This window comes from Phalacrocorax carbo, chromosome Z (assembly GCF_963921805.1).
Source record: "Phalacrocorax carbo chromosome Z, bPhaCar2.1, whole genome shotgun sequence".
NCBI classification, from domain to species: Eukaryota; Metazoa; Chordata; class Aves; order Suliformes; family Phalacrocoracidae; genus Phalacrocorax; species Phalacrocorax carbo.
This window is the reverse complement of record NC_087548.1, coordinates 6,383,014-6,408,520: the sequence shown is the minus strand read 5'-3', so window position 1 is coordinate 6,408,520 and position 25,507 is coordinate 6,383,014. Positions and strand designations below refer to the sequence as shown.

The window sequence follows — 25,507 nt, the reverse complement described above, 5'->3', positions numbered from 1 at the left end:
ATAAATAAAACTTGCCAAACATTGTTAAATGATATGGTCTGATGATTTGGAATAAGCACCCAGACTTTAATACATCAGACAGGTTGAGAGAGGGGATGAGGAAATTCTTGAACGACACCCAGCTGGATGCCAACCACACAATATCCAGCCGCCAACCACTGTTAATCTCTTGCTAGAGGACTGTTGCAAAAGCAGAAAATGGGACCCCAGGTCAAGCAAGACGTACAGAGTTGTTTCTCATGACGTGACACTGTAATGTATTATTCTTTGGTAAAGGAGGACAAAAACCAACTACACTGAAAGAGCAGTACAGATATGGGACTAAATGGACTCTTCCATTGCAGTCCCAGCTTTGCTACCTTACATTTTCCATCCATTTTTTCATGGTTCCAGGGTTTATTCCTATTTTCTTGTCTGTGTGGAATCACCAAGTATCTTTCAAGCTTTATAGAAACAGCTGGGGCTCTTCAGGCTCAAGATCTGATAAGAAAAAGTACATTCACTCAGGGTTAGCTGAGACACCAGGATATCCAAAATATGTGAAAAACCATCAGATCATCTGAACTAATTAGATTTATTTTATTATTATTCTGTGATCCCACTCAACACTAGGGTACTGCTGTGATAGGAGGCAATCAGTTAAGTTCCTGGGTGAGATTATATTCTAACTGGAGAAGATAGGGAGCAGGTCAGAAGCGGCAGGAATACAATCAAGATGACGAAGCATCTGAGTATAGTTGACACTGTATATCGGTGACAGAGCTGACTACACAATTTCATGTTCCTGAAGGGCTCCATGGTCTTTATTCTCTTTATCAGTGAATGTTAGAGCAACTTTCAGAAACAAAATCAAGACCAAAGGAAGAGAGCTTTCTGCTCCCTTTCTTAGGGATCAAAAGAAAAAACTAACTCCTGGAAGCTTCCTATACAGCAACTGCAATGTACTTTACCCAAAATGACACTTTAGATCTTCCATGGCATAAATCATGACTGCCAGGGGCACTAAACTCAGCGCTCAAAAAAGTTTGGCTCAATGAGGAAATAATGGTTAACTCTATTCTGCTTGCAAATCTATATAAAGATCCTTCCAAGAGAAGTTCATAGCATGAGTCTTCTTGAGGGAAAACCTACCACTGATGAAAGAGGGTTATATAATTACGGGAAAATCCTTGACACAAAACCGGAAAAATTTTCATTTTTCAGCCAGAGACAGGGTTGATACTCCAATTAGAATACAGCTCGGATAAATTCAATGCAAACGCATCATAGATCATACCTGAATGATACAGTGGCAGTATCAAAATAGTTCATCAGCATCAGCGTGGGAGCTCAGCATCATAGCTAAAGTTGATTTTTAAATTTAAACAAATTCTCTGGCAGGGAAGTACCTTCAGCAACGGTTGGTACAGATTCACAGCTAGCAATGAGAGAAGGAGGCAATCAGCACTCCTTTTATACAAAAAACTTCTTTTTAAATCTTTACAAAAGTATATCAGACAGAGCTGAGTTACTGACTCAGAAAACACATCTGTCCACTGCTTCCACAAAAAAACAAAAACAAAAACAAACATTAAAAAAAACCACACCAAAAGATAAGTGATAACATCCAACACATTGAGTATTGCTCGCAGTACTGGATTGCATGTTCGTGATTACAGCAGGAGAGGGGTCTGGTCAGTATTTTTTACTCTTTCTTTTTATCCACACTTGCCTGTAGGTCTTCCTCACACATTCTGATTTCCCAGGATTCTCAAATATATTCCATCTGGGAAATAACTGAAGGGAAAATGCACATGCTTTTTGACAACAGCAACAATAGTTACTGTAGATGATTTTTAAATTCATTGACATTACCCAGTAAAACAAGGAGTCTTTACTTCTAAGTTATTTTGTAGCTGGTTCAATCTGTTGAGTAACTAGGTGTACGTGATGAAATGGAAAAGCCATACAGCAAACTTATGCTTGCTCTGCTGCAAAACTCTTTCTGGTTTTGGTAGGCTGACTGAGAGATACATAAATCTTCCTTTTCCTTCAAATTCCCTTACAAGTTTGTTAACCTCTTTTAGTGTTATAGTAAAGGCTTACTATGGGAGTAAGCTCTGCCTGCTACATTTCTGGGCTTATAGTTAAAAGATTCTGATTTTCTATCAGTTCTAAATAATTCCAGTTAAATGGGTGGCATGTACTTACAATATGATCAAGTTATCTGCATAGAGAGCTTCGTGAAATGACTCCAGGCTATGTATCAAGAGAACTGGCTCTGAAATCAGAAATCGTATAATTACGTATTTAATTATGTCACCTAAGGGACAGAACCAAGCAGTCTGGTTGTATTGTTGCTGTCTAAACTAATACCACTACACCAAGGTTTAGTTGGGTTGACACTGGCTTGAAGATTTTTTATCTTTGATGTTAAACAAACACAAATATATAACTTAAAAGAGCACTTTGGAGTTGTATTTTCTCTCATAGTTTATCTGTAAGACTAAGGAGGACCTAGGACTAGAGGGCCATGATATAAATATACTTTTACACTGTGCCATTGCTCTTCAATATTCTTATTTTCACTCCTTACCTTTTGCTTATGTTTATGCCACATATCCAGTCTTATCAATATTTCTTCCCCCTTCTTTTCAGTCCTTTTACCAGCTCTCATTTCTTGTTTTAATCAGTTCTATTTGATATTGGTAAAATGTGCTGCAAAGCAAGCGCAATTGGATGTTCCCACATTCTGGCCCACAAGTTGTGTTCGAGTTGTTTAAAGAAAGACATTTGGTATAGTTTATCTCAATTTTATCTCCTAGGTTCTTATCTTCCATTTCTGTAAGCAGGTTAGATTTTTGGTAACATTTTTATAGGAAGAAACATAACACTATTTGGGGGAATAATTTATGCCCTTTGAGAATACTTTCTTTCTTTCTTGATTTTTGAAGGAAAAATGAGGGAAGCAGAGAGTAAAAATTTGTAGCTGTTTTCTGAGACAGTAACTGGCTAAGTTGGTCACATGGATGGGAGGGAATCAAGAATGAATTATCTTCAGGACACCAAGAAGTTTTTATAAACATTTCTTTAACATTTAAGGTTTAAGTAGCTGATGATAATATTTTGATCTTTTTAAAACGGAAAATGGCCCCATGGTATAGCTCGAAAAGAGGTCTCTGAAATATTTCTTATTAATCTCTGCTAATTACTCTGATTATCACATTCAACAGCACATCCATTTCTGTCCTGTGCAGCAGCGCTGTGAGTCTTCATATATCAGGTGCTCTCTCACCTCCCAAAACTTAGGTGGTGAATCAGCACAATAGAGGTACGATATTTTGGGGGAAGGAGGGAGCCTTTGAACAGCTACACTGATAAATAATGAAATGACTCTGTGTGGGGATAGCTACTGTGCGATATCTGCCACATCAGGATCTACAGACCTGGATGATACCCCAGTCAGGTAGCTATACCTGGAGAAAATGCATTACATGAATCCTTGTAGACCCTATTTTCTTCTGCTTCTGTGCAACATGAACAGATGCTGCAAGGAAGAATAAGAGGCTAGCAATGACCCCAAAGGTATAAGGGGGCTGCATACACAGGGGAACATTTTCCTACAGGTGTAACACACAGAGATGTTCAGAGGTGTGTCATATAGGTCAAGGGAAGGCAGAGGGGTAAAGCTTTTTTTGGTTAAATAAAAATTAAAACTACATGGCACAAGTGAACCAGAAGCCACTTCATCAGCCTCATGTGTATCCCTTAAGGAGATCTGACAACATTCATTAAAACCTGAAATTAAATAATGGTGCTGAATCTGCAATTATATTGAAACCAGTAAATTCAATTAAAGGGAAGGAGTATACTTTATTTGAATGGCTCACTTGGTAGTTTTTTGGTACATGTAAGTAAGAAGATAAAGAGAAAACGCCTGTTAAATAGCTCTTTGTTTGGATTGTGCTGTGTCAAGTGAAAAGCACACTCAGAACCTTGCACAGAATCCTACAGTACAGCAAAGCTCATAAATAAGGAACAAGCACTTGGAGAAGATGTGGGATTTTGCTCCAGATTCATAGCTTTTCTTCATTTCTCTGTTATCATTTATATAATTTGTATTAGTCCTTCCCAAAACACTTAGCTTACGGTCTCATTACACTGGATAATGTATAAATACATACTCCACCAAACAGCAGTGATAAAGTAGCTGCACTTTATAAGAGAAAGACTTAGGGAATAGGATGCTAGAAACCTAAGTTACCTTCTCCACTCTTCCACAGGACAAATTATATAAATTATATAAACCTGGAGAGGAGTCCTGAGGCCTACGTCCTTGGCAAGGTACACCCTTCCAAACCACCACCTCAACCTAACCTTCTAGTGATTTAGTTTGGTTTTAGAAGGCTCAGGGCTTGCAACACTGGATCGCAGCTCACCCCCAGCTGGCTGGTCAAGCTCCACCTACATTCACAGGTAAGCTCTTTCTCTCCCTGGTTTGTTGTAGGTGATGGTTTTGTTACATATCTGTTAGAGGAGATGTCTGTCAGAGTCAGATGTCTGTTTTGTCTACTACTTTCTTTCAAAACAAGGTAGATGCTTGGAAGTTCTCTGGCATGTCAAGAAACTGAGTGAGCCTGTCACTTCTCCTTCCTGACAGAAGAGCTTAGCCAGCAAACTGGTGTACAAACACATGGCATCAGCTGCAGCTGCTGTTACCGCTTCCTTCTATTGTAAAGAAAAACAGTTTTCTTGGCTTCATTCCACTAGGGGCTCTGAGCTTTGATCAGAGAGCAGTGGGCAGTGTGTCCCTGATGCTCCGACTAAGATAACTAAGACATAAAGACTCTGGTGGGTTTTTTTCAGACATGCACCAGCCCTTAGCGGGTCTGAAAGCTGCTTGTTCAGCAGGCTAACACTAGTCATCTCCTCGCTCTGCTTTTCGCAGTCAGTCATATCTTGAGTCGCCTGAGTCTTCCTGTGCCTGTGTTGGGAGTTCAGGTGCTCACTTTGAGATTGCAGAGTTGGTTTCAGGAGGCAGATACTTCAAAAAGCTTTTACATTCTTAGCATCTGCTTAGCCATTTGCAGCTGCCATTTTACTACAGGCCTTGAGGGTAGATTGGAAGGAAAAGAAAAATGGCTTTCAGGATGGATTAGTTTTGGGAAGAGTATTCTGTGCCAAGGGCAGTGCAGAAAGAAGTAAACATTCAAGCAGACAAGGATGACATCATTTATTCAGTGGAACTGACAGGGGCAATGTGAGAAGCTGTAAAAGCAGATAAGAGGACTGAGGTTTTAGGGCAAGGCATTAAAGCTAGAGAAGGGAGAACTAAGCAGCAACATTTGTCTTTCTGAGCAGTCCTGTGTATACATTGCACCTATCCAGGCGGTGTAACCCCCCACCACTCAAAAGTGTATATACATTCATTCATGCTGGAATATCACCTGAACTGTGTTGTTCATAGGGTCTTTACAGGTTCATCCTGATACTCTGAGCTTTCAGGAGAGTGGAGCAGAAAGAAGAAATGTTCAGCTATAGTTTTAGGAGAAAAACTGCATTTTAGGGATGTGGAACAAAGAGGCAGTGCTTTCTTAGTTAAAATCAGAGGTGGAAAGAAGTTTAATAAAGTGGGTTGAATAAAGGTACCTGAGCGTGGATTTGAAGGAAGAAGTGGCATTTTCAGAATACTGCATGTCTGAGGCAAAAGAAGGATAACAAAGGGTTGTCCACAGAACTAGACTATGGTGTTCCAGGGAATAAGGATAATTATTTTGCTTGTGGCTGTAACAAGTTTCAAGTGCCAGAAAGATCAATGGGAGAAGCTGGAATGACACCAGCTGGAAGATGAAGCCCAAATATGGAAAATGGAGAACAAGGCTAATTCTGTAAGTCATGGATAATAGCTGCCATGAGTAAAACTAATCTCTGTGTAAGGCTTGATGTTTCTCACGGAAACCAGCTCCTGCAGCCTCTACTGCTCCTAGTAACGATACCTCCTCTTCTGTATGTCCTCCTTGTGCTGCAGTATAAGTGGTCTGTAAAACAGTTTTTGTTTTCGTCTTTGGCCATGATCTTTTTCAGTAATGTGACTTCATGAATTTTCAGACTTCTGTGTGTGCAATTCTTCATTTTGTTTCAGATATGTATATTTATTTTCAATGTATGTTCTAAATAAAATATTACTGATATTAATATCCTGTGGAAAAACCTTTTAAAAGCTATTGATTTCCCTAGTCCTTAAAAGGGAAAAGAATTTGGCCTTATTTAGTATTAGAGAGGTATCATATTAAACTACCAATAGTAGTACCAATATTAGTAGTCTTGATTTCTTCCTAACTTTAGGTACTGAAGCATTCAGTTAAAGAATAAAGTTGGCCTAGGAGCTCCATGGACTGGAAAGAAACCCCTCTGGATGCTGACTTGGAATCCCAGTGATCTGGGCTGCTTATCATTCTCATCACTTATAGGAGACATATGGTCAGCAGCCTCAGTCTAACATCTACCCCAGAAGGACAGTGTTGCAGAGTTTGGGTATTCACAGTCTTCGGCTGCTCTTTGAACCCGATAGCTCTGACACATTGAGCTTCTACAATCTATACATATATATCCACTGCTACAATTATTAATTATTTTCTAGGGGCAACTAGTCACTTTTACAACACATACGTAATCCACTACCCACTTTCTGCCTGTAAATATTTTTCTGGTTTCACTGGGAAATATGGAGAGAGAGTGAAAGAAGGTACTCACTGGATGCCTCACGTGTTTTAAGTACACTTAACTGGGCAAAGATCTTTCCTGCCACAACCCTGAGGAGAGGGAACACCAGTAAATTGGTACTTCTGCATGGAGGTTCTATCTGGCTTTTCATTAGAAAAGAGATATTTTTTGTGTTTGGCCAGATTCAAACCAAGTTATAAACACAGCTTATTAAATGTGCCTCCCATTATAGATATTGGCTGCACATAGACTTCTTCAGTCACACCTTGTGAGGTGTTTTTCAGGCAGAGTCCATGTTTTTTTGTTTTGTTTGGGGTTTTTTTTTGCTTGTTTTTCCTTAAGCTAATACCAGAAAGGAGGACAGATGAGGGTTCATAGGAATCATGCAGTTGGTTTTCATGACAGCATGTCCCATCAGTTTCTGGACTTAGCTTTTTCTCATAGTAGAAACTGGATTTAAGGATTAAAATGATCTTTGGGATGCAAGCTTTCTTACCTATAGCAGTAAAAACTGTTTCCCCCAGTGACAAGGACACACTCACACACACATGCTCTCACACATGCCCAGTATACAAGACAGAAAATAGACATTATTTAAAAACCAGAATTTAGCTTCTCAAACTGTCACTGGAACATCACACCTGAAACCCTGGTTTATCCAGAAATACTGTTGGGTGGAATGGACTGATAGTCGGCATATCATAATTCACAATCTGGAAATTTATGACTGTCCTTACTATCTACTGAGCCCTGTCAATGCAGGTATATACTTGTAGAGGATGATTTCAAAGGCTTTTACGAACTAGATAGGAAAATAAACAGATGCCAGATAGGCCAGGTATTAGACAGTCCTGCCCCAAAGATTTCAGAGACTTCTTTTGAATGGATAAAGATGACTGCAAATTTCTCAATGAGAATTAAAAGTTATGTCACTGTTATAATGCTTTCACCTAAAACCATTGCTTTCTGTTTCTTTTTCAATTTTAAGATTCCCATCAGTTCAGTAAGCAAAAATTCTCCAAGTTGGGGGATAAGACGTTTTCTTGGTTGATATGCAAGTACATAGAGCAATATGGTGTATGCAGTCAGAGTAGATTAGTCCAGGAGATCTTCCTCGGTAGGCACAAGTGGTGATCATCTGCTGATTGTTTCCTATGCAATCAAGCTGGGGAGAGAAAAATAATTTGTTTACAAGTTTGTATGATATTATTTAAGTTCTTCTGTTTTTCGTGTTAATGCAAGACCACCAAAATTAGAAATGAGGTGTTTTAGGAAGCTGGTATACCCTTGACTGAGCAGTATTTGTTATTATACTTGTGAGCATACCTCAACAATATTTTGTGGCTGGTTCAGTATGTCTTTTACCACTGCGAAAAACATTCTTAGGTGTGATATAAAGAAATGGCAACATCCTCCATGTTTGTTTAGATTTTACAGCCCATTCATTCTCCTAGCTGAAGATAACTATTTTTTAATTAGTCATCCATAAACAAAATGTATAATCTCTGAAAACGATTATAAAAAAAAATTTCTAATGGTAAATATGCATACGCTGAACTGCAAATTGTATACTCTGATTATTTAGTTTTATTGACCTTATAGGCATTTTTTTTGCCTGTTATTTTTTACATGCATTGAGGAAAGGAGAGAAAAGGTGTGCAAAGTATCAATTCAACATTGTTTTGTCCCTGTAGAAAAGGCCAGGGAAAAGAATCTGGCAACTTGCCTTGACATCAACCATCTGTAAATTCATCATTTTTTGGCTCCCTAGGTAATTTAGTTTCAGCCAAAATGAGCATTCTCAATGTTGACAAATGGTCTTGCTTCATTTCCCCAACAAAAGTAGTTTTGTAGGAGACTTGACCTTATGGAACTCTTGCCTTCCTTGAAAAAACTAGAAGTACAAGTGAAAATCTTTATGATTAATTGCCACTATTGACACTTTTTCAGCTATTGGTTCAATTAAGAACATGGCAATGGGTAGTTTCAAAGCACTGCTATAGTTCAGTAGATGATTCATAAACCCTAGAGAGTTTGAATATGCATTTTTATAGGAAAACTTTTCCTTGGTGAGGACCAAACAAGATTCTCTGACACCTTTTTTGGCTCTCCTATTAACGTATGCATTACTTTTGCTCCATAACCATGTCACATCCCCAAAATATAGTAGGGTGACAAGCTATGTGCATAGAGTCTTGGATCATATCCAGCTTCTATGCTGTAGGGTATCCATCTTTGATCTAAAGACTCACAGAAATTGTTAACTTCTGCTGAAATGTTTCTCTCTAATAGAGTGCCTGATTTCCCATTTCACCATTGTAATTATAGAGTTGAGGGTAAAAAAAGCATCACAGAAAGACTGTAAAAAACACTCCCATGCCTTAAACTGAACTAAATCCATTATGTCATTCATGCAGATGTTTGCTTAACTTCTTATTGAAGACTTTCACAATATCACGACAGGTAATATAATACAGTAACAAATCCCCTAATACTACTAGACTTTTGAAAATCCTGCTGCAATTTCAGCCCATTATTACTCATCCTAAACCTAGGAAACAAGGACAACAGCTCTTACTTTGCTTCTTCCTCCTAACACAGTATTTTTTATGTGAAAATGGTTATGAAGTCTACTCCACTCTCTTTACATATTTAAATAACTTCAGTTGTTTCAATTTCTCCCAGCTGTTCCAATCTCTAAACCTCACATTATTTCTGTTACCCTCTCCTGAATTTCTTCCAGCCTCCACTTGATTCCCAACTTTCTTCATTTGTGGTGCTAAAACCAGGAAAATATTGTCCAGTGGAAATTTCAGCATTGCTCATTAGATATGCTCATTTCTTCTATTTGTGCACCCCAATAAGGTAGTGATTTTTTATCACCAATAATGGTGTTGATTTTGTTCAGCTTGGTATTTGCTATGACATCATTTATGTGGGGTTGGACCAGTCATTGCCCAACCTAACATTTTATAAAAGATTTTTTTACACAGTTGTTCCCTATTCTTTTTCCTTCAGGTCATTGCATCAATTTTTACAAGCTCAGCTTGAATTCTAAACCTCAGGGAGGCTTGCATCCTCCATTTCTTTTCAGTTTCACATCATTTGCAAGTTCAATAGGCATACCTACTCTTCTATAATTCAGGTCATTAATTAAAACATTACAGTGCTGGGCATATCCCTGCAGAACTTCATTGGCAATAAATCATTGATAACTTTTCAGTTCTGCACTCACACCACAGAACTTTTGTTTGGACTGTACATCCTTATTTGCCTTTAAAAGGTATCATGTTAGTGTCAAAGGTACAATCACGCCTCATACCTGTCATATCCCAGTGTGGCAGGGTGACTAAGTGTAGACACAATCTTGGTCTCATGGATAGAGTTGGACTTTGGAAGATAAGAAATTTCAATGCTTTTCACTCCAGGATTAGCAGTTTTGACACAATTATAGACTGATGTGGCTGTTACAAAGACATCTTGAATGATTTTTACTAGAACATTTTCCTACTCTCATAGTGAAATGTATAGAAAAGTTGGCATTAATCTTACAGTTTAACACATTATCTAAATGAGTTCTGAGAAAGCCTTGTCTTCTAAGAAATCTTTTTTGTGCTTGGCCATGTCTCATTCCTGATCAGTTCTGTTTTATGTGTTCTCCACAAGATTTGGTTTATGTATGTGCTTCATTCTCCAGGATATATCTCTTGTCTTATTCATGTATCTTACTTTTATATCTTCCCTAGCCTCCCGGCTTAGTTGATCTGGTCTCATTATTTAGTGTCCCTTTTTTGATATTCAAAACTATATATTGGTCATAGGATTTGATGTTATTTTGAATCAGTTTCATATGGTTCATGCTTGGTCATCAACAGCCTAAAGACGTTAATTCATAGATGTGTAAAGGAAGCTATTTTCAAATAAATCATCCTAAATATTTTTTTCTTTTTCCTTGGTCAATTGGTAGCTATTAAACAAACTGATCTCAATGCTATGTTTGGCTCAAAAAGTGCCTTAGGAAGCTGAATGGGATTTTTTCTACACTATTTCCTTAGGCATCTGCTTGTAGGCCCTGTTGGAGGATAATCAGTGGCTCACTGAATAACCATATACAGCATATGGATTTGTAAACTGCTTTTCTCAGACTGTGCATTTCTTAATATGGCACCTGTGTAGTTTCCAACAATAAAGTGATTTTTTCCAGCAACACGAAATTTCAATAGAAAGTAAGTAAAGAGGAATTTCCAAAGGGCTCTGATTTCTGAATTAATTTTCACTGTAAACCTGTTCCCTACTAACCAACTCCTGTGATAAGGTACTTGCTCATTTGGACTGGGGAAACAGAAGCGGCCATGTCTCAATGCCATCACATCCTTCACTTCTGAGATGCAGATTAGCACATCTATCAAACCTCATCAGAGCTAGTCATCTAGGCAGAGATGTGGCATGGATTCATTTCTATGCACAACAAAACCATCTATCTGATGGTAGAAAAGCTAAACAACATTTTACTTCAGCAAGAATTATGCATGGTACTTTAATAATTTCCAAATCCTTCACCTTCCTGCTTCCAAGTGGATGTTGGTTATCACGGACTCTCAGAATCCCAGGCTGGAAGGGTCCTCAGGAATCATCTAGTCCAACCTTTCTGGGAAGAGCCCAGTCTAGACAAGATGGCCCAGCACCCTGCCCAGCCGAATCTTAAAAGTGTCCAACGTGGCCGAGTCAACCCCTTCCCTGGGGAGATTATTCCAATGGGTGACTGTCCTCAGTGTGAAAAATGTCCCTCTCGTGCCCAGTCGGAATCTCCCCAAGAGCAACTTGTGTCCATTCCCCCGTGTCCTCTCCATGGGACTCTGGAAAAAGGGAGCCTCCATCTTCTTTGTAGCTACCCCTTAAGTACTGGTACACGGCGATGAGATCCCCCTGAGCCTCCTTTTCTCAAGGCTGAACAAACCCAGCTCTCCCAGCCTATCCTCGTATGGCAGCTTCCCAGTCCTTTGATCATCTTGGTGGCCCTTCTCTGGACCCCTTCCAGCCTGGCCACACCCTTTTTGTGCAGCGGGGACCAGAACTGCACACAGCACTCCAGGTGTGGCCTGACAAGCGCAGAGTAGAGCGGGATGATGACTTCTTTCTCTCTGCTGGTGATGCCTTTTTTGATGCAACCCAGCATCCTGTTGGCCTCCTTGGCCGCAGCAGCCACTGTTTGCTCATGTTGAGCTTTCTGTCCACCAGGACCCCCAGGTCCCTTTCCACAGAGCTGCCCTCCAGCCAGGTGGATCCCAGTCTGTGCTGCACTCCCAGATTACATTTTCCCAGGTGCAAGACCTTACACTTGTCCTTGTTGAACTTCATAAGGTTCTTGCTGGCCCACTCTTCCAGCCTCTCCAGGTCTCCCTCCAGAGCAGCTCTCCCTTCTGGAGTGTCTACTTCCCCACCCAACTTGGTGTCATCTGCAAACTTCATCAGGCTACAGTTGATCCCTTTATCCAGATCACTTATGAGGATGGAATAACATTGGGCCCAATATGGATCCCTGGGGGACCCCACCAGTGACAGGTTGCCACTTGGAGAAAGAGCTATTTACCACCACCCTTTGGGTGCGGCCTGTCAGCCAGTTCCCCACCCACTGCACAGACCCCTTGTCAAGGCCATAACACATTAATTTCTCCAGGAGGAGACTGTGGGGGACTGTATCAAAGGCCTTGGAGAAGCCCAGGTAGACAATGTCCACTGCTTGCCCCATGTCAACCAGGCAAGTCACTTTGTCATAGAAAGCCACCAGGTTTGTCAAGCACGATCTGCCCTTAGTGAAGCCATGTTGGCTTTTGCCAATCACGTGCTTCAATTGACTTGTGATGGCCCCCAGGGGGATTCGTTCCATAACTTTCCCAGGGATTGAAGTAAGGCTGATGGGCCTATAGTTACCCAGATCCTCCTTCGAGCCCTTCTTGTAGATAGGGGTAACATTTGCCTTCCTCCAGTCCTCTGGGACATCCCCTGTTCTCCACGACTTCTCAAAGATTATGGAAAGTGGCCTTGCAATGATGTCAACGTGCTCTCTACACCCTCGGGTGGATGGCCATCAGGGCCCATTGATTTGTACAGAGGGGTCAAGTTCCTGTAATAACTCATGTACTAACTCTTCCTTCACTGATGGTGGGTCAGTGTTTGGATCAACCAGCAATTTCATTCCTAAAGCCTGGGACCCGACAGTGCTGGTAAAGGCAGAGGTGAAGAGAGTGTTGAGGACCTCTGCCTTTTCAGCATCATTGGTGATTGACCCTCCTTTTCCATTTAACAGTGGGCCTACGTTTTCCTTCTGTTTCTGCTTGTGGTTGACATGTCTGAAGAAACCTTTCTTGTTATTTTTGACATCTACAGCCAGTTTCAATTTGAGCTGGGCTTTTTCTTTTCTAACTGCATCTCTGCACACTCTGGCAATGCCCTTGTAGCTCTTGATGGATAATCCTCCACTTCTCCATCTCTGGTATGCTTCCCTTTTGGATTTGAATAGACACAGGAGGTCATGGTTGAGCCAAAAGGGGCCTCTTGCTCCACTTACTTCCCTTTCCTTTATAGGGGATAAACTGATTCTGTGCTTCCAAGAGAGTTCTTGAAGAACTCCCAGCTCTCACTAGCTCCTTTGTCTTCCATGGAAGCACCCCATGGAATCCCTCCCAGCTGAGCTCTGAGCTAGCTGAAGTTTACTCTTCTAAAATCCAGAACCCTTGTCTTAGAGCTGACCTAAGCAGCTCAGCAGGATCCCGAACTCCACAATATTGTGGTCACTGCAGCCAAGGCTATCACTAACCAAGGTATTACAAAGCTGGCTTTCTCGGTTTGTGAATAGCAAGTCCAGCAGTGCCTCATTCCTGGTTGGCACATCTAACGTTTGTGTGAGGAAACAGTCCTCTATGCATTCCAGGAACTTGGTGGATAACAAGTGAGCTGCCGTATTGTTCTTCCAGCAGATGCCTGGGTAGTTGAAATCACCCATAAGGACCAGGTTCTGTTGGCCAGAATCTTGCTTTAGTGCCCCAAGTATTGCTTCATCGGCATCTTCATCATGGTTAGGAGGTCGGTAGCAGACGCCCACTGTGGGGTCCTGCTTGGAGACGACCCCTTTGACTTTAACCCAGAGGCATTCAATAGAGCAGTCGCAATCACCATAGATGACTTTGAGACATTTGAGGTTTTCCTTAATGTAGGGTGCAACCTCTCCACCTCTTCTACCCTGCCGGTCTTTATCTCAGATACTTTTCTTGGTTATTATTTTCTTTTTGTTCTGTGCTTTTTTCACAGTATTCTTTGCCCCACTCCCTCTCAGCTGTTTTTAAAAACAGCTCTTGGCCCTTCTCTCCCTGGTGATGATTGTGTCTGGCTCTCAGTTTGGGTGGGTGGTGTGGAACAGCACTCATGACCAGCAGATGATGGTGTAAGACTTTTTTTTTACGTGCTGTCCTGCTCAGCCATACCTTTGTTCTCACCTCTGCCACTAAAAATTCAGTTTAATAGTAAATGGAGCATGTTTCTACAACACTGCACATTAGCCACATAGTTAATGTTGCAAATCCATTTTTGTCATGCACCTGGAAGAAATCAGTGCTATTAACTTCTTATTTTCCCTAAGCATGAAATTTACGCAAGACCAAATTAACATGAAATTCCTTTTCAAAAGACTCTGTAATAAATGAACGGGAAAGTACAGTTAAAAATTTGCCCATAACAACATTTTCACTATTTACAAAGGTCAGCCTTCACCCACAGCATGTATAGGTAATTAACCACTAGAATACCTTGCTCAGGATGAAGGAGAATTTCCTCTGCTTTTGGTTATTTTCTCAAGGTTTTGACAGCAGAATTTAGAGCTCCACATATGGATTACTGAGTAACTCTCCACAGCCCATGGTAACCAAGAAGCAGATGAACACCATCATTCTATGTGGCCTTGAAATTCATGATTACAGGACAACAGAAAAAGAATTGTCTAGTACAATTTTTCCATATTGTTCTAAGGAATTTATTATCCAGAATGCAGATCCTGAAATGTAGAGAGCAGACCACAAACAAGCACATAAATTTCTACACAGGCACTTCCCCCCTGCATTACGAACCTTTTAGCCATGTCTTCCTTTCTCGGTCATTAGGATGTTTCTGTGCCAACTAGTACAAATGCTTCCAGCAGAAAGTAGCATTAAAAAGCTATAATAAATGTTTTAGTTTTCCTTAAACCAACCTTGGAAGCTACAAACAAGCAGAACACAAGTCAGCATTCGATGAGATCTATGGACTACATGTGAATGCTGCTTAGACATTAGATTTCAGGATCACAGAATCACAGATTGGTGGGGGTTGGAAGGGACCTCTGGAGATCATCTTGTCCAATCCCCTGCTGGAGCAGGCACCCCCAGAGCAGGGGCACAGGGCCGCGTCCAGGCAGGGGGTGAATGTCTCCAGGGAAGGGACCCCACAGCCGCTCTGGGCAGCCTGTGCCCCTGCTCTGGCACCCGCACAGCGAAGGAGTTATTTTCTCATATTGAGGTGGAACTTCCCATATTCCAACTTGTGCCCATTGCCCCTTGTCCTGTCATTAGGCACTACTGAAAAGAGCCTAGTCGCATTGTCCTGACACCCGCCCTTCAGATATTTATAGGCATTGATGAGATCCTCAGCCTTCTCTTCTCCAGGCTGAACAAACCCAGGTCACTCAGCCTTTCCTCATAAGGGAGATGCTCCAGGCCCCTCATCATCTTCGTAGCTCTTTGCTGGACTTGCTCAAGCAGTTTCATGTCCTTCTTAAATGGGGGGGGGGCAAAACTGGATGCAGCACTCCAAATGTGATCTCACTAGGGCACAGAAGAGGGGGAGGATAACCTCCCTTGACCTGCTCGCCACACTCCTTTTAATGCACCCCAGGGTACCATAGGCCTCCTTGGCCCCAAGGGCCCGGTGCTGGCTCAGGGTCACCTCGCTGCCCACCAGCACCCCCAGGGCATCCTCAAGAGAGCCACTTTCCAGTAGTTCAGTCCCCAGCCTGTGCTGGTGTGAGGGTTGTTCCTCCCCAGGTGCAGGACCTTACACTTGCTCTTGTTGAATTTTATGAGGTTCCACTCGGCCCAGCTCTCCAGCCTGTCCAGGTCCTGCTGGATGACAGCACAGCCTTCTGGTGTATCAGCCGCTCCTCCCAGCTTGGTATCATCAGCAAACTTGCTGAGGTTACACTCTATCCCATCATCCAGGTCATTGATGGACCCAGCACAGACCCCTGGGGAACACCACTAGTGACAGGCCTCCATCCAGATCTGTTCCTTTGATCACATCACTCTGAGTTCTGTTGTTAAGCCAGTTCTCAGTCCACTTCACTATTGTCTCATCCAACCCACCCTTCCTTAGCTTGCCCGTGGGGATGCTATGGGAGACAGTGTCGAACACCTTACTGAAGTCAAGGTAAACAACATCCACTGCTCTCCAGTCATCAACCCAGCCAGTCATGCCATCACAGAAGTCTGTCAGGTTGGTCAAGCATCATCTTCCCTTGGTGAATCCATGTTGACTGTTTCTGATAAACTTCCTGTCCTCTACATGCCTGCAGCTGACCTCCAGGATAAACTGTTCCATTACCTTTCCAGGGACGGCAGTGAGGTTGACTGGCCTATAGTTTTCCAGGTCCTTCATCGTGCCCTTTTTGAAGATCGGAGTGACATTTGCTGCCCTCCAGTCCTCGGAGCCCTCTGCTGTCCTCCATGACCTATCAAAGATGATGGAGAGTGGCTTAGCAACAGCATCTGCCATCTTCCTCAGCAGTCACGGGTACATCCCATCGGCGTCCATGGATCTGTGAGCATCCAGTTTGCCTAGGTGATCTCTGACCCAATTCTTCTCAACTGATGGTAAGTCTTCCTTTCTCCAGATCTGTCCTCCCTTCTCTGGGGGATGAGATACCTGAGAGGCAGACTTAGCAGTGAAGACCGAGGCAAAGAAAGCATTCAGTAACTCCACCTTCTCTGCATCCTGGGTCACCAGGGCCCCTTCCTTGTGCAGCAGAGGGCCCACTGTATCCCCAGTCTTCCTTTAATGTTAATGTATTTAAAGAAGCCCTTCTTGTTATCTTTGACATCCCTTGACAGATTTAATTCCAAGTGGGCCTTGGCCTTCCTCATTACATCTCTGCATACCGTGACAACATTCCTATATTCCTCCAAAGTAGCCAGTCCCTTTTCCCACATACTATGAACCTCCTTCTACCATTTGAGTTTCTCTAGAATCTCTTTGCTCATCCATGCGGGTCTCCTGGCTCCTCTGTCTGAGTTCTTCCTCCTAGGGATGCACCAATCTTGAGCTCAGAGGAAGTGGTCCTTGAATACTGTCCAACTCTCTTGGATGCCCCTGCCTTCTCAAGTCCTAGCCCATGGGATTCCTCCAAGCAGGTCTTTGAAGAGACCAAACTTGGCCCTCTTGAAGTCCAAGGTTGTAACCCAACTTGTTGCCCTGCTTCCACCTCACAGTGTCCTAAACTCAACCATCTCATGGTCACTGCAGCCAAGGCTACCCCCAACTCTCACATCCTCAACCAGCCTTCCTTGTTTGTTAGGATAAGGTCAAGCAGCACATCTCGCCTCATTGGCTCCTCCACCACGTGCATCAAAAAGTTGTCCTCAGTGCTCTACAGGAACCTTCTGGATCATGCATGGCTCTCCGTGTTGCTTTTCCAGCAAATATCAGGGTGGTTGAAGTCCCCCACGAGGACCAGGGCCTGCAATTGTGAGGCTACTTCCAGCTGTCTGTAGACAGCTTCATCACCTTCCTCTTCCTGATCAGGTGGCCTACAGCAAACGCCCACTACAGTGTCACCCATATTTGGCTGTCCCTTGATTTTTACCCACAAGCTCTCAACTAGTTCTCCTTCCACTCCAAGGCAGAGCTCGATACAGTCCAGTTGCTCCCTCACATAAAAAGCAACTCCCCCACCTCGCCTTGCTGGTGTGTCATTCCTGATAAACCTGTAGCCACCCTTGACCACACTCCAGTCACGTGAGCTATCCCATCATGTCTCTGTGACTGCAATGGGATCATGGCCCTGCGACCACACACAGACCTCGAGTTCCTCCAGTTTATTCCCCATGCTGCGTGCGTTGGTGTACAGGCATTTCAGAAAGGTGCTTGAGCACCTGGGCTTCCGCAGAGGGGTGCACAAGGACCCACTACAGCCATGCAAACCGTTGAGGTGGTTGGTCTCCTGGTTGCCATCGCATGAGGCCACCATGACGCCTTTATCACTGCTCAGGTTGTCTTGTCTTACTCACCCATTGTGTGTGATGGCATCAGCATTGCCAGTTTGTCCCCCTTGCCCCGAGTCCCTCCATTTAAAGCCCTCCTCAGAAAGTTGGCCAGCCTGCTGCCAAAGATTCCCTTGCCCCTTCCAGAGAGGTGGAGTCCATCCCTCCCAGCAGCCTATGGTTGTTGAGGAACATCACGTTGTCATAAAAGCCAAAACCCTCACGTTGACACCAGCCATGTAGCCAGGAGCTGATCTGTATTATTTGCCTATTTCTAGTCGCCCATTTCTCTCCAACAGGTAATATGGAGGAGAAGATAACTTGGTCACCAATATTTTTCACTTGCTTTCCCAGAGCTTTATAGTCTTCCTTAGTTCTGCCCAGGCTCTGGTTTGCAGCATCATTTGTGCCCACATGGAAGAGTAGCAGAGGACAGCCGTCAGTGCTCTTGACAAGTTGTGGCTCCTTCTCAGCGATGGCTCAGATCTTAGCTCCCGGAAGGGAGAAGCCTCTCGTGACTGTCACGTTGGCAGACGGGTGCCTCAGTGCCTTTTAACAGAGAGTCACCCAATATGAGCACTTGTCTCTTCTTTTTACAGTATCCACTCTGTGCTGCTGGTACAGCTACACCTTGCGGACCTTGCTTGTGGGTGTCTGCAGCTGCTGAAGCTACAAATCTGTTGCTGGTGGTGTACTGGGAGGTGGGGGCTGAGGTAGAGCCCTGCTTCTGCGGGTCACCAGGGTCCAAGGTACCTCCACCTTAGCAGTGTCTGCTACAAGAGCATGGTTCTGAGACCACCTATCCACCTCTGCCTCAGTTCTACTAACATTACTCAGCCTTCTAACCATCTCTTGCAATTCAGCTTCCTGGCACAGCAGATCATCAACCTGTGCACACCTTGTGCAGGTACTTACCTTCTCACCAGGCGAGGGGTTGGGGCACACGTTGCAACCTGCTGACTGTACTGAAGCCTCCAGCTCCATCTGGGTGGGTGCATCAGACCTCTCTGGGGCTTTCTCCATGATAACACTGGTATTGGCTCTGCGGTGAGTGCTCACCACCCTGGCAGAGACCTAGAGATCTTCCTGGGCTGTGTGCCTACAGGCAGGATGCAGCACCCTCCCGGCCCGCTCTGCCTGTGTGAACTGCCGCGCCACGCCCTGGCTGCCGCGCCACGCCCTGGCTGCCGCGCCACGCCCTGCTGCAGCGCCACGCCCGTCCTGGTCACCGCCCTCCTGTTTGCTTGCGCTCCCTGGGGCCATTTAAATCTCCCACAGTTGCTCGTGACAACGCCTAGGCCGCATCGGCCTCCCTCGCAACAGCTGCCGGGCCACTCTGCGCTTCCTCGGGCTGCCGTGGCTCCGGACACCCCCTTGTCCGCCCCGATCCAGCGCCCAGCTGCGGAACTTACCGTTGCCACTGCTGCATTTGTCGCAGTCCATGGACTGAGGTCTATAAAGTTCAACCATTTTAGACATCTTAAAATCATACCTTAGTTCACCAGTAATTTCAGGGCTGTAAGTTACTTGGGCCATATATGATAACATCCAATTGTAACAGTTAACTGCATTCAACTCTATTAGCCATGGATTTAACCCATTATCACAGATTTTCCAGCTTTCTCCTTAAGGCAGTTAAAGGATGGTCTTTGCTATACAGAAACATTAAGACCTACTGCCTTGTGCCAAAGGAAATAGTACTGTCCTTAGTTAAGGCTGATGACGGCTCTGAAATAGCTCAACCCCAATATCCTAACGGGAAAGCAAAGAAATATCTCCATGAAGTAGAAGAAGCATCTAAGGAAACATTAATTCTGCTCAACCAGAAAAAAATAAACTAAATACAGCACAAAACCAAAGCATGTATTCCAGCTGGGGAAAATAATTTTATAGAAACGGGCTTGGATAAGAAATAAAGCTTTATCCAAATTATGCTCTAGTGTTGTTAACACAACACTATGATCCTGTGACACCATTTGTGGGCTGCTTTCTGGGTTCATACAACTCCTCACTGCTTCTGGTGAAAATTCAAAATACATGCAAGCTTCCAGTTGGCAGAAATCAGACCCAGGGACGGCTAAGGCATAGAAATGTAGTATCCATGTAACCAGCTGGAGGTGTGAACACAGTGGAGTTTACACTAGCAAGTGCATAGTGAACACAGCTCAGGAAGTCTATCTAGAAACAGCTATTAATAAAAACAACTCAAGAAAATAAAACATAGCAATCTGATGTGAACCATGTGCCGGCCCTGGCCTGTGCTGCTGCTCACCGGCGCAGAGTCCAAGGCTACGGCTGCCGAGCTGCATGTGGCTCTTCATTGCTCAGCATGGGGCTCTCGCTCAGGTCTGAGCAGTCAGTGTTTCACAGCCGCTGCCTGGAGGAAAACCAAGCAGTCTCAAGGAAAGATTCAAAGAGACAGCCTGAGACATGCAGAGGGGCACAGGAGGGTGGCAGTGAGTGATGCTGACGGAGCCGGATGGAGTGAAGCCAGCAGCAGAATGATAATGCTCCATCTCCAGGACAACGGGAACTGCCATCCAGCCCGGCTCTTGCAACTGCTAGACCTAGTAACCCAGTGGCAAGCCATGTTGGAAAGAGAAAAGCATCAGCTTCGTGTTTCACACCCAAATTCAGCCAGTTTTCACGCCAGTGGAATTAACACCATCATGAAACAAGCCATCCGGGCACAGTGAAGGCGTGCGGGTCCAGAGAAGTCCTTGTAAACCTCCCTGCAGGACTTGGTTGAGCCAGCGCTGTTCAGCCACACGTCAGAATCAGGGACATGGAACGTGACCACCTTGTTATTCCTGACTTGGCAAAGCAGCTAACCATGCACTTAAATTAGTTTGTGCTTTAACTCGCGCTTAACCACTCAGCTGCACTGTGGGCTCTGCAGTGTCAGGAGTTGCGGTAGTTTCTCCAGATGCCTTGCGCCATGTATCTGGAGTATCTGTGGGATTTCTCTGGGATCCTTCCTTGGAAGGGCTCTCCTCTCCGCCGTTCCCGATCAGGCTGCATGGCTGGAGCTGAAATACATTTGCAGGCTTTTGTGGAAGAAAGTTTGCTCAGTTTCTTCCCCATGTCCAAGGGACAGAGACATCACTCCCCAAACCTGACACTTAGGCGCTCTACAGCAGCACTAAATTCACACTTTAAAAAGAGAGAGTGAGTGATAACACAGAAGTCAGGATTTTAGCATGTGGGAAGGGTTTTTATTTTTACGGTAATTACCTTAACAGTGTCTCTTATTCCCACCGTCTCGCCCAATCTTTGCGTTCCCACAGGTGTTGCTGCCTCTATCTCCAGGCTGTGCCTTTGAGTCATGTCCCCTGTGAGGGTCTCCAGCCCTCCACAGTTACAGGAGCCACAAACCAGACGGTCCGACTGGTGAAAGCAACAAGATGCCGCCCACAGCATGAACACTACAGACAATATCCAGCATTGCTGATCAGCTGTGTGCCCCTAGGGGTGATTTGCTGTAATATTTCTGTTTCTCTGCTGTACTTAAAGCATCTTGAAAGCATATAGTCACTGGCATGGCAGTGAGCTGTCAGAATGGAAGTGGGACTTATAGCATGGGAATTTTGGGGATACAGGAAGACCTCCTGGGTCATCACTGAAGGACTCAGTCCAGTGTCAGGGTTCAAGAGGTTTGAGTCTTAGGAAGAGGGTGAAAGATTTAATTTACACCATCCCAGTCATCATCAACCTCGAACCCCAGTAGAGGCAGTCACCCCAGCTGCCTTATGCAAGAGACCCTCTGGCACACAATAAGATGTTTTCTGTTACCAGGACGACATGTAAGTTGCCTTGTTAGCATTCCTGCCTTCCCACTTTCACCTCTGGGATTTGGGTTTCGGAAAAGATTGCCGAAGGAAAAAGCTGATTTCCTCTCCTTTCCCATATTACTCATTTGAGAAGTTTCATCATTAACATGAGGTGTCTCTGAGCATACAGAAGCTGGTCTGCAACGAAAAATAAGATGAACACATCTGAAGGTTTCAGCAATGTCTATTTTTTCAGTGCTGTATCCAATAGAAATCCAAATGACTTGCCTCCTTTCCCATTGAGAGCCTGCAACTATACAGAGGCACAGTGAGCAAATTGTGTGATTATTGCTTTTCCCAGAGAAATTGTTCTCTGTTAAGATGAGATATTAAAGTCAGGGCCTGCTGTGCAGAAAACAGGATGAAGCCAGCCAAGCTTTTGGATGTTCCGCAGTGGTTTGTACTATTTCCCAGCAATATTGTCATTCTAGTTGTGACTGCTAGCTGAAAGGAAAGAAACACTATCTATAAATATTTTTGGGGAAAAGTTAGAAGTTTTATTAGGTACAACAGGAAAAGTAGAATTTTTCTGAGACACAACCCCTTTCATCACTAGTTCATCGTACACTTAAATTACGTGATTTTATTTGTGAAAAGTGCCAAACTGGCACTGCAACCATTTTACCCTGGGCTGTCCAAAGTATATTTGTACCCAATGCATGTGCTGATAGGGAAGGACTCACTCTGCAAGCTGGGGGCCTGGGAGAGGTGCTACCCTTGGGCTTGGGCTGGGGACAAGCCACACAAAGCTGCATGCCATCACAGCAGTGCGTTCTCTCCCTGTGATGTGGCTGAGTGAGGAACTCTGAGAGAGGAGCATGAAATGGTGATCAAATGAGTGAGCCTCATGCATAATTCATGAGTTGAAACAAACCTTTGTACCAGACAAGATCACCCATTGAATTCATCTTCAATGGACCATTGCTCGCTTACACCACGCAAGATCCATCTCACTCCATACCGTCTGAATGGGAGCAGCACCAGCCTTACATTATTCTGAAACAATATACTGATCTTTCTTTTAGTGGCAAGTAGGCAATTTGGTCTACAGAGCCCAATCAATCCCTACTTCTTCTTCTAAGGATGCCAGCAGAGAAGCTAATTACAACCTCCTCTTCAAGGGTAGGTTCATTGTCAGCTAGGGACCAGGATGAGACCTCTATTCATTCCCCAATATATTAAGTTCAAGGACAAACCAGACTGACATTAGTCAGTACTGACTTACAGAAACTCTTTAGGCCTGGAACCAAAGAAAAGCTAATGCAAGGAGGAGAGGGTTGGGGAGGGGAACGTCCCACCACTCATTAGAGAGGCCTGGTACAGTTCATTTCCCCAGCTCCCTCTCCAAAGAGAAACTTCTTATGGATCAAAGAAGGAAGAAAGAGAAAAAAAGCAATATAAAATGTAGATCAGAAAGACACACCATGATTTTATTTCTAATAGCTAAGTGAAAAGTCCAGTGCTGATTTCTAAACTAAACTACTTTCCAAACTCTTGAAGACTTTAGTTAAGCCAAGGTTTCAGTTTCACATGAATATAAATTAATTTTCTTTTTGTCTTTACCCCTTAATCCTCCTTCCCTCAAAAAAAAAAAAGAAAAAGAAGAAAAAAAGAAAAAAGATTCAGCGATCTTATTTTTAATTCAGGCCTTTGTACTTGGGGGTCACCAGTGCCAACTGAAATCCAAGTCCAAATGATCTCATTAGAGACATCCAGCATGGAGCACAGTGTAGGCAGATGAAATCCCACATCCACAAAAAGAGCAGCACCAAGCTGGTACACCAGAAGGAGGCACGTTAGAGGAGAAGAAAAGAAAACAACAACAACATCTCCAACCTGCTCTCCAGCCATGAAGCTGTACTGGGGAACGAAAAATTTCTGTGACATGAGCCAGTCTTGCCATAATGCAATCAGGTGGGGGCAACTGAGCATAGAGAAAAATGGCTGAGCTGTTAGTTAGCTGGATTTACTTTATTTTCTTTTCCGCAGGCAAAGAAAATAAACATTTTCTCACATTGGATCATGAACCCTACACATTTCTCATCTGCTTTCTGCTTGCAACAAAATACCATTTATCTTTCCCTTTGTGCTCTGTTTGAGGTAAGAGGATCTGAAATCTGCAAGTCTACATGTGCTTTCATGTTGCTGTTTTCTTATTTTATTTTCATTATGTGTGTTCTTTAAAAGTTCTTGATACTAAAGGGCCAAGTCTTCTGGTGGGTTGTGTTCATAGAGGTTAAAGTAAATGTAATGCAATGTAAAACATTGCCTCTGGTTTACATCAGCAGACGATTTGGCCCATTCTACCTGAACAGCTTATTAAGCACAGTTCTGGTTTTCAGGATCAACCATGAAACTGGTATAAAAGTTTCAGCAGGCCTCAGAGGTTTGTTGGGAAGTGGCAGGCAAGGGAAGTGAGGAGTTTTTTCCTGTGCTGATGAAAGATGCTTGACTGGCAGCTCTGGACCTTGAAGCCCTGAGTTTACCCAAAGAACACGCAGGGACGGATCAGAGACAAAACCACACTCACTCTCACCAGCCTGCCTGGTCTGGCTGGCCCCCAGCCAAAGTGCCCTCAGCCCTGACCTGAACCCTTACATGGGGGAGGATCGCTTGGTCTCCACATTCGTTTTCCTCTGGCCTCGTTTGTAAAGACAGGCAGGTGACAGGTCAGCTCTTGGTGGTGCATTTTTGTGATGTGACCGCTGCCCGATGAGAGGTGAACGGCAAAAGCCAAATGTTTCCTGACCATTTTTCACTTCACTTCAGAGCCATCTCACAGTCATCAGGCGGTGGCAACGTATCCCTCCTAATAACCTGGGACAATTGGATGGAGCAGGCTGGAGGTCAGAGGTTGGGCAAACCTATTCTAACCCTGAGCTCTGGTACGACACTGGTGTCACCATCAACGTTCTTGCAAACAGTTGAGTGTCCCAGCTTCTAAAAGCCTTCAGGGTGATATCAGGGATGCTTATTGAAAGGACTATTGTTTTACTTTGGTTACAAAAGGCAGAAAATATTAATTGACCATTGAGAGTAAAATCTAAATACAATCGCAAGCTGTCTGTCTACAAAATCTCCTCCCTTCAGAAAACATTCTGTTCCCTCACCACTGTGTTTATGCTTTTTCACTACTTAGTGAGACCAGTGACAGCCTAAAGATCAAAATTTGTATTTGTACCGATACCTATTTCACCTTAAAGGTAAAAGGGCCTTTCATTCTCTTTTGAGCATAGGTGAAACCTGAATTTACAGTCTCAGAAACAAATGAAGGAGAAGAAACCATTAAAAATAATATCCTTTAAAGGAAATCGAGGTTTGGAGCAGATGGGGTTGCCCTTTGCTGATCACCCCACACAGTTACCTGTGAGGTTCCTTGAATGAACACATCTGTAAAAATAGTCTTCAAAGTGAGATGGGGAATTCTAATTTCTCAGCCTCAGAAAATGTGCATGTTTGATTCCATTAACCAAACTTACCCTCTGAACATATAAATTTATCACTGAAACATTAAAAGGATATTCAGGAGCCGTTAGTAACACCATCTACCTACCAGCATAACATGTCTTCTTTAAAGAGGCAATTATTTTGCATGTCCTATATTTGGGATCATATATATGTGCCTCAAGACTAAAGAAATTCAGGGCCCTCTCATATGTTCAGCCTTGCTATACAAAACCCTTAGCTGTAACA

The 25,507-nt window shown here is 43.5% G+C and overlaps 1 long non-coding RNA gene across 1 annotated transcript in view; it reads right to left on the bottom strand.

Annotated features, from left to right (window-relative positions):
* Positions 1-5,087: 5,087 nt before the first annotated feature.
* LOC135310459 (uncharacterized) overlaps positions 5,088-25,507 on the bottom strand; it is a 52,544-nt gene continuing 32,124 nt past the window's right edge. Inside the window, exon 4 of the long non-coding RNA XR_010370520.1 lies at positions 5,088-7,854. This is a non-coding gene — a long non-coding RNA (uncharacterized LOC135310459). The remainder of the gene's footprint in view (positions 7,855-25,507) is intronic.